Genomic DNA, 10,000 nt, shown 5'->3' on the forward strand with positions numbered 1-10,000 from the left:
TTACAAGTATCAGGTCGCTTGCTCAGTCATGTTTCTGCATATGCAAAATGCAAACGGCTGTCCCTATATCCCACTTTCTTCTCTCTTTTATCTCAATGCCGACTATGATCACTATTCTACTCGTCAAAGAGATAATTTGCATATTGACATATTTTTACTCCATCCGTGTTCAAGGTCCTCACATTTGGAACACTGTATTCCTCTTTAATTTCGTACTTCCCTCACTCTTTCCAATTATAAAAGTAAACTCAAAGATTAGTATTTGTTACTTTAGTTTTTCTTCCCTCGTTCAATTATCTTTTATGTATGTATTATGCTTACTTATATATATCACAATTTTCCTCCCTTTCTTATTATGTACGTTGTTTCTTTCTTGCTAAGTATGTCCACAATAATATTGTTAACTAATAATATTTTCTTTGTCATGTTGTTAGAGCGAGTTTCAATTGAGTGTCGTAAAACCAAAACCAAAGTAATTACTTTGGCCAATCAAAAAGGACAGAGACAATCCAGTAAACCAATCAAAACTCGAAGTAATTACACGTAGCCGACATAAAGCGCGGGAAAATGTGCACGCGCGAGCCACGATTGGTTTTGGTTTTACTTCTGATTGGTTGAAAAAATGGCGCGAGAACTTTGAACCAATCACTGATTGAAGTAATCATAAACCAAAGTAATTATCTAATTACTTTTGACACTCCATTGAAAACCGCTCTATCATTATAATAATTATTATTAATTCAGTAGCAGGCACGTCTTGTAATTTCTGTACTCTGACTTACGCCGCATAAGCCTCTGGCTTTGGCTTCTCATTGCTGTAATGTCACGGCTTGTTTTTAAAGGAACATTAAACAGTAAACATTAAACTCACGCGACACAACTAGGACAAAACTTCAAAACTTCACTGAAGATGCATAACAAGCGGAAACTTACTACGTAAATAGAATTCCCAGGCATATCCTCGTCCGGTGGACACTTACTTCCTGGGATGGCCAGAACATGCAAAACTCTGAGAACAAGATTGTGTTTCATGATGTTTCAGAAAATAAAAATAGCGCCGAATACCTAATAGACTTTTAACAGCGTAAAAGTCTATTACTTGGATAAACTAACTTACATGCCTCCATCTTCCTTGTTTTCTGTTGAATATTGGCAGCAATTAATCAGTCAAGCTGATGTAAGCGACCACAGCAATCCATTGATGTCCTTGCTCAGGCATTTCGACGAGAATCGCCATCATGTCACTAATCCAGAAGGAAAACAGAGAGCTCGTAATTTTATCATGAAAACCTTTCAGGACCTGGGCCTAAAGACTTGGTCTGAAGAATTCCAGCCTGATCACCCGCAGGTAAGGAAGTTAAATCAAACAAAAACTAAAACCGAATGTAAGCGATTTCGGGGTTGACATTCGCCGTCCTCTCGATCCCCTTTATTCTTCCCAATCAAACCTTCCCAGTTGTCCTTCCGCTTTTCATCTTTCAGCCTTCCTATTTTTTTTTTAAATGATATATATATATATATATATAGGAAACACACGTCGCGATTGGACTAGATAGGCAATCTTCCTCTCATTCTTCCCAGGAAGTCTGGCTGGTTTTTGACCTTTGCTCAACCAGTAACCAACTTTAGTTTGTTAAGGCATCATTGTCTCGGATATCTCCACATAGAGAAGTGACGATGAGGAGTCCTCCTGAAATAAACCTCTCCTGATCCTTAAAACTCCGAAATTCTCCTTCTCTGCGTATACGCTGTCCTCCTTGTTTTAATACTTGTTTAATACTTGTTTATCCTTAAGTGTGGCACCCTGTTATCCATATAAGCGTAGTCCTTTCTGTAACCGATCCAGGGCATTAATAACGGTCCGCCTATTTGCCTCTTATAGGATCCTTCAGCACCATCTTACATAGTTACACAGTACAATTATACATTAATAAAGATAATAATAATAATAATTTTATTATTATTATCATTATTATCATTATTATTATCATCATCATCATCATCGTCATCGTTGTCACCATGATTATTACTTTTATTACTATTTCTTATATTATCAGTAATTAATCTTAAGTTAACTTACAAATCTATTTAATGAACATATTCTTAGCTTATATGAACTGATAAATTTTATTGGTATTTTAATCCATGTTAAGCGCATGCGATCATTCTGTCATGAAGCATGCGCTATATAAGTTTTTAAGTCATCATCATCATCATTTAGTCAATTCACCATGGAACGTTATTTTAGCATCTTTTTTTACAATTCTGCTTACAAAATGACACGTATTAGACCCAAATAGAGTTGAGTTCGCTACAGACCCAAACGTCATTTTCAAAACCAGGATTGGGTTGGTCGATGGGTAGATAGCGCTGTCCGCGTATGAAATTTCGATACGCGATCCACATTTTGAACAACTTAGGCTATAAATATGATAAGTATAACTTTTTCTCGAAAATAGAAAAAAAAAGCATTGCTTAGCATGAAAGTGATTCCGTTCTTGTGAGATGTGAAGTGCCAATTTTATTTCTCGTAAAATATTGGGCAACTATATTTCTTCCATTGAAATGTAATTCAAGCTCCCTCTTTACCACGTGCACTATCACGTTGCGAATTCCGTGTTGAATTTTTAACTCACTTAGTTACTTGTTATCTTTTAATTTTTTAACCTTCCGCTGAATATATGTATGGATCTGTCAATCATTGCAGTTTGCTTGCGGACGCAATATTGTCGACATGATTCCTGGCACCCTTGCTGGTTCACCAGATGACCGTTTGTTTCTGATTGGAGCACACTATGATACGGTGCGTAATACATACGGTGCTGTCGACAACGGATCCGGTGTGGTCGCCTTGCTGCAAGTCGCAAAACAAATTGTGGCAGGTTGGTATGTATGTTTTTAGGGAAGGGATTGAACGCTTTTTGAATGCTGTAACAGCAATTTTACACGTTGGGGGCGGCTAAGAAAATTATAATAATAAATCAGTAATGACCTTTATCAAGAATAATTCACAAACAGCAGTGACAAACATGAGACATAAACGCATTCTTTGAAATTATCTTTTACTTGACCGTTTGGTATGCTTCTGCATACATCTTCAGAAGTGGCTGTTAATACAAAATCTGAATTTAAATATACATTAAAAAATAAATATACATTATGCATGTAATAAATATAGATTAATGCCTATCATACGTACATATTCAACTAGCGAAAGAGCGATCCGACACTCACTGTAAAATAAAGGAGACACTGTTGATCAAACACTTAAAGCCGACCTTAAATGAATATGTTAGCAGCGAAAACCTGTGTCTTTGTTAGCTTTTTCTTTGTCACCTCTGTTGTTACGTAATAGCTGCGGGCGACGACGAAGAAACCAACCTCGTTCCCAGGGTCTCTCTTCTCTGCCTCCCCTGTCGTTGAGAAAAGAAACCCTGGTTGCAGCTGGTCACGTGGCAAACCTTGACAAACCTTTTTCAACTGGGGTAAGGTTTTCGTTACATTTTGATCCCGCAACTCGTATTCGTTTGACAAGGCAGTTTGAAATTAAATTATTAATCTTTATCATACAATGTAAGTTTCAAAAAGGTAAATGTTATATTCCCACAAAAGATTCTTAAAAAAGCGGTCAGGCGAAACACTAGAGGTTCTAGGAGCCCGTTTTCGCAAGAGTCAGAAGGGTTTATTGTCGCATTTTGGCTCAGGTTTGTGCTGTTGCTATGGGAACAGGGTTGGTTAAAAAGAGGTTTAAAAAATGGTTTTTGTTTATTTTAAAAAAAATCCAGTCGTTAGATTTTTTTCTTAACTTTCCCACTACGAACTCACATAAAATCCCTTCTGTCAACACTGTTCTAATAAAATTTTGACAGAGACAGTTTTCGTAATTCGCCGTGCATCGTTTTCATCGCCATGATTTAAGTTATTTAAACTTCCCTTTGTTAAAATTCACATTTTGGTGATGGATCATTCATGTTGTTTTCCAAATGTCCTGAAATTCTAACGACTGAGTCGTTTGAAATCGGCATATTTGTCAGTGCGAAAGCACTCTCAATTTTTGGACCCACTGCGCATGCACAGGATTTAGCTGGGTTCCTGGGATACAAACAACATGCAATCAGTGAATTTGCGGTTTTTCCCCTTTTATTGTTACCTTCCGTTAAAGTTTTGTCGCAATCGCCGCTATGTTTGTTTTGGCTTTTAAAAGCCGCGCAGGCTTTTAAACAACTCCGCTGACCGCGCGGAAACTGCGTTCGGCCACCTTAATACGTAATAAGTAAGTGATCCTGTATCTTTAAAGGGACACTGTCACGGGCTGCGCATGCTCGCGTGGTTAATCGAACTTAAAAAAAAGTTAGCCCAATGTTTTTCAAGTTTGGGGAGGTGCAGACAATATCTGGTGGCCACCGTCGCATGCAGAACTTTAACAGTGATTCAGTCTCCTCAAGAAAGCAAAGAAGTCAAAATACCAATACAGAATCTACAATGAAGAGAAACCTGTTAAGAAGTGAATTCGTGAGAAATTCGAAGTGCAAACCGTTGCACTATATATTAACAAGGATCGAAGCTATCTTCGTGGTTTATTTCTAGCTAGTCGGTTAATAATATGTTTGGTTTATCAGGCTTACGGTATTTTGCGAAACGAAACGAAACGAAATAAACAGAAAAAGAAATGTAAAGATCATTCACAAATTGTAGACAGGGCTAAAGCTGTGTTTATATTTTAGCCGAAACAGTATTAGAGTGGAAACTTGTTTCGCCTAAACATTTATTATTACATTGTTCATATCAGGGCCCGAAGCCAACTAACGCTACTCCCAGATTAAAAATTAAGCAAGGAGTTTATAATATCTCTACTCCAAAAAGCTGTTTAAAGTTGGTATTCGGCTGAATTTTGCATTAGAGGAAGTCAATCCTGAAAAACAAAAATAAGAAAAAGAAATTTTCAACAAAAAGGTGAAAACATGAAACAAAAGTTTACTCTAATCCTGGATGAAGTTAATTGGCTTTCGAACAACCGGGCTCAGATGTCGGTTTCAAACACGTTTAATGCATGGTTGTATAATTTTTGCTGTTTCATGGTATTCGCATAATTATTTTACACTTCAGGTGTAGAATGGAGCTGGAAATTCCTGTAACAGTTTCATTCATTCTTTGGTGTAGTTTCAATTTCAAGCCTTTCGGAGGAGGAGGGCTATGCAGCGTTAAACGAGGAGACGGCATTTGCGCTTTCTTCCGGTACAAGATATTAGGGTTTTCCACAAGCTCACCAATCGCCGATAATTACCGTTGTATTTCTTCATCAGTCCATATTGCAGGAAGACCTTAGACACAATGACCAGAACCAGGTTGCTGACCAGCGGTTTTCTTGAAAACAATGATTTGCTGGGGGTGCTCAGTTTCGCGGGCTCAGAAACCCTGGTTGCGGTCATTATTATTTTTGCAACTAGATATATGGGCTCATAATAGCCCCAATTTTGGTTTATTTCGGCACTCGCCTCCTCTCCGCATCCATTCGCCATTTTGAACGTGTTTAGTCTGATCATGATTGACACACTAACTCTCGTGGTTGCTTCAATCATGCTCAGAATAACCATGTTTGAACCATGATTCGCGCAATGCACTGTCTGATGTGAACACTTTTCATAACGAAACATCTTTCTATTTGTGATCAGACTAATCATGTTTTGGCCTAGTGTGAACACAGTATAAGTTAAACAAACGATAATTTGACTTTCCCACACTGGGCAGTACTAGTACACGCCAAACCCTAACCCTGTTTTGCAAAATACCAATTTCGTTAGTCTCATTGGTAAATAGCGAAACAAACTTTAAAGATGGGAAGGATGAGTCGCCAGTCTGCGATATGTGTTCCGATTAATAAAACTGATCAAGTTCACTGGGTCGTGTGAAAAAGTATTTCGACTTGCAACAATAGTTACGCTATGAACATTACGCTATCCGAAATTTGTCCGAAATTGCCATCAAAAATTGTCCAGCTGTTGTTTCCTTGCTGATCTGAAGAAGCCTCTGAAGCTCGAACCTAGGTGCCTGTGTGCCGCGGTAATTGCGAAACATGGTTTTTATATCACGAATCCACTTTTGTTACCCTCTTTTTGGTCACTGAAATATTTTTTCTCGCTGGATCTAATTAACACAGGTCACGTTCTCGGGTCACTCGCTTTGCAGGTCATTGAACATGTTTTATCTTTTGAAAAGTGACCCAAACTGCCTCTCAATTTGGCTAACACTAGGCCTAGAGTTAGACAAATTGAGGGTCTTGGGTTACTTTTTAAAAGTTAAAATAATGATCTGCAACGACTGATCCGTGAAAAGTGCTTCGCGTTTGACCAGCCGTTTTTTTCTCTCGGTGTTGGGAACTTGGTCTTTTTTCATTAACCAGAACACTTTCTCAGAGACAGACGGCTCATTCTCGCCATCTAAAAAGTTTGTTCCGCTAGTTACCAATGGAACAGAGGTAATTATTGTTTTGCAAAACAAGGTTTCATATAGCGTAACAACTGTTGCAAGTCAAAATATTATTTCACTCGACCCAGTGAACTTTTGTCTGTTTTATGCACCAGGAAATATAAATCCTTCCCCCCCCCAGCCCCGGGACTATGCGGGGATTAGGAGGGAATTAGGCACAAATATCGTGCCTCGGTAGGAGGCGTCTCCCTACAAAATCTACAAAGTTGTGTAAAACGCTTCGACAAATACCTCAGTCACGATGTATCGTACAGACCTGAGAATTGGAGTGGCGGTTAAAAGGTTTGTTTCCTACAACATTCCAAGTTCCTGGCCTTTTTTCATTGAACCCCGTTTTCGAATTCTTTCTTTGTTGCGTGGCAGTAAAACTATCTATATTTCACTTTGAGGATACGCGAAGCGAAATGAAAAATGGTGCACGCTCTAATCTTCATATACCGCGCATCGTAATTCCTTCATTGGCCCACATAACCATGACCCCTTGCGTTTCGAAGAAAAATGTGTTCTTCTCCCGATTAGAGAGCTGTCTCGTTCTTCCGCTTCAGGCACACTCACTGCGGCACTGAGCAATAATCACTCCACGTATTCTTATTCCTGAATAGGGTCAATCAAACGCACCCTAAGAATGTGACTGATGGCCGGCTAAAAAGACTTGGTAACCGTGTGACGTACAGTAGAGAATAAAAGTTACAGAGAGAAAGAGAAGCTGAGTCCGAAACCTCTGCGTTTCATTTGTTTTGCGAAACGTAGCAGGCCGGAGCGCTTTCCATCGATGGCCGGCAGCCGGAAGTGAGGCGTTTCTTCTGTCTGAGCGCTGTCACAATTTTCCATGGCAAGTTATCTTTGGTCTGTTACTTGAGTCAAACCGTAGACACAGTGGTTATTTCCTCGTTTTGTTTGAATCTCAAAAAAAAAAATAAGTAAATAAATTTACGTTCCGACGTATCATTCATATCATTTTCATTTTTTTCTTGATGCAGATTTTAAAACGTGCTCGCGACGCCGTCCTTTCAGCATCTTATTATAAATCCAATGTAATGCTTTACCCTAAATGCGCCTGCGGCCGAATCGACTGCGGTAGCAGAGCCTACGTGGCAAACCTCACCCGTTTTTACAACGGTTCGCTTTCGTCGAAAGGAAATCTCCTAGGGGCGATAATAATGGATACTTTGGTGAACTACAACACCACTCCATACTCCCAGAGTCTACCACGAGGCACTAAACGAGAAATTTACAATCAAATAGAGAAAGATGAATTTCGTGGGAATTTTCTCGCTGTTATTGGGCGGGATGTGGACGAAAGATTCTTGCTGGATCTGTTTCATTATCATTACAACCAAGTAAAGTCGGGTAGGTGACAAGAATTAAATAACTTAAAAGAAAATCCCATTCTTACTTTTAAATGTACATAAAAGCAGAGGAAGTAATGTTCACAATCAATTTAGTTCGATTTTTTTTTTCACAACGTTTTCATGGTATCAGAAAAAATTGCTCCTTTTCACATTTAAATTTTTCGGGCGCCGCTATCTTGAATAATTGTAAGAATTGACCGTAATCCTATTCTTCTATCACAAAGAATCTCAAATAGGGCGCAGAAAAAATGTTTTCCCAAGTTCGTCCCAGACGAATTAATATGCGTCTCTAGTATGAAAACGGCCAATATTTTCGCGGGCGTAAATCCCGTGCGAGTCGCTCGGGGAAGTTTGGAGTTCGAGAGCCAATTAGAGCGCGCCTTACCCTACGAGCAGTTGGTTTCTCCTACGCTTCCCAATAGAAAAATAACTTTGAGCAACTGTTTGATTTTCTATCAAGTATGGGCGAATCTGTCACACTCCATTTGACATCACTTCTTCTTATTCGCGGGAGAATAGGAAACACCACACAGCAGGCTCGCCCAAACACAGCAGTTACGTAGCTGAACACACGAGCAAGGGCCAAAACAAGTTTACTAACTCGTTTTACCGGTTCAATTTAATTTATTTGTCCTTGGCGGAGGACCGCGACTTACTCAAAGAAACTAACTGTTGTTAATATCAGTGCTTTCTCTCTCGGGAAGCGTAGGAGACACCAACTGCTCGCATGGTAAGCGCGCTTTAACGCTATCACTTAAACTGTTTTAGCATATACTGAAAAAAAGATATCGGTAGTTCGGTGTCTAGCTTGATGGAACGGTTTTGGAAAAAACAAGTTTGATAGATTTTATTTTAATTACTGTGGAAGGGCATTATTGAATAAGAGCACTTACTTAAAGAGTAAAAAAGATCAACTGCCGGTAGTTATTTACTTTCGACGAGTCCAAGGCATGAGCCTTAATTCCCCCTTTAAGTAAACATGATCGACGATTGGACGGTTTTCAGCACAAAAGCGATAGGGAGCATTAACTAGTTAAGACACTGACCTGAACAAGAATGTCGCTTAACAACAGGCCTAGGTTTGAACAACAGACGCTTTGCACATGCAAAATATTCAACAGCGACAAGATATAACCGAATCTAAATTCATCTAGCAGCATGCATACTACAAGCTTCTTCGTTATTCTCCTGTAATGTTATATTCGAATGTTTGGCATCTTTCTTTCATTTATACGGAATCTACGAAAGAGACATCTTTGTTTTTCGAAATTAAGAGAATTTCAGACTGAAATTGGAATTTTTGTGGGGAATATACACTAACTCCTTGAGACACTGAAGATCCGTTGAGCTCCACGTTTTAAAAGCACATTTTAATGTTTACTTCGTAAAAACCTCCGCAATACAATTAAAACGAAACAGAACATAGCCACAGTTCCACGATAGTCGTCACACAACGTTATCATTTGCTTGTTTTCGCAAAATTGTTTTCAATGTTGTTCTGTTTTTTATAGTGATATTGGATTCGATCCCGTGACGTCCGAATAGAATTGACTAGCAAGTTCCCGTGCGACTCTGGCTTTACTACAAACCGTTTCTAGTAAAGACAGACAACAACATGACAGCAACACGAGCAACGAGGAAATTTAAACTTTGCGTGACTGCGTGACGATCACATTTTTTTCATTTTTCTCAAGAAGTAAACATTGCAATGCTGTTTTTAAGTGTGGAGATCAGCGAGTCTTCAGTGTTTTTGGCAGTTGGCGTATATTTCATAAACTCCAATTTCAGCATTTCCGGAAATGATCTTAACTTCCAAAAACAAACTCCGATTTTCGAAAAGACTAAGTCAGGTTATCGCAAAAACCAACAGGAGAATAACGATAAAAATTGAAACCAAAAAAAATGGGAAAAAGAAAAGCACCCCGACCCCGAGCGAAAAAAACGAAAAAAAAAAAAAGGGAGATGGCCAAAGCACGTGTTAAAATTAGTTAGATTTCCAATTTTAAGCCTTTTGGCTTTGATAACAAGCAATTTATTTGCCATCAAAAACTGATAAATTCATGGATGGAAAAAGCGCTTTTACACGAGCCCGTACATTCTTCGTAAAATTTCGAATCTTCAAAGCGTCATTACTCTAAGATTATCTGGTAAATTGCGCTCAA

The 10,000-nt window shown here is 38.8% G+C and overlaps 1 pseudogene; it reads left to right on the top strand.

The window, feature by feature from the left end:
* The window catches only part of LOC137980314 (uncharacterized), a 14,470-nt pseudogene extending 6,531 nt beyond the window's left edge, over nt 1-7,939 (top strand).
* The last annotated feature ends 2,061 nt before the right edge of the window (nt 7,940-10,000 follow it).

The sequence above is a fragment of the Montipora foliosa genome, chromosome 1 (genome assembly GCF_036669935.1).
Source record: "Montipora foliosa isolate CH-2021 chromosome 1, ASM3666993v2, whole genome shotgun sequence".
In the NCBI taxonomy this organism is placed as follows: Eukaryota; Metazoa; Cnidaria; class Anthozoa; order Scleractinia; family Acroporidae; genus Montipora; species Montipora foliosa.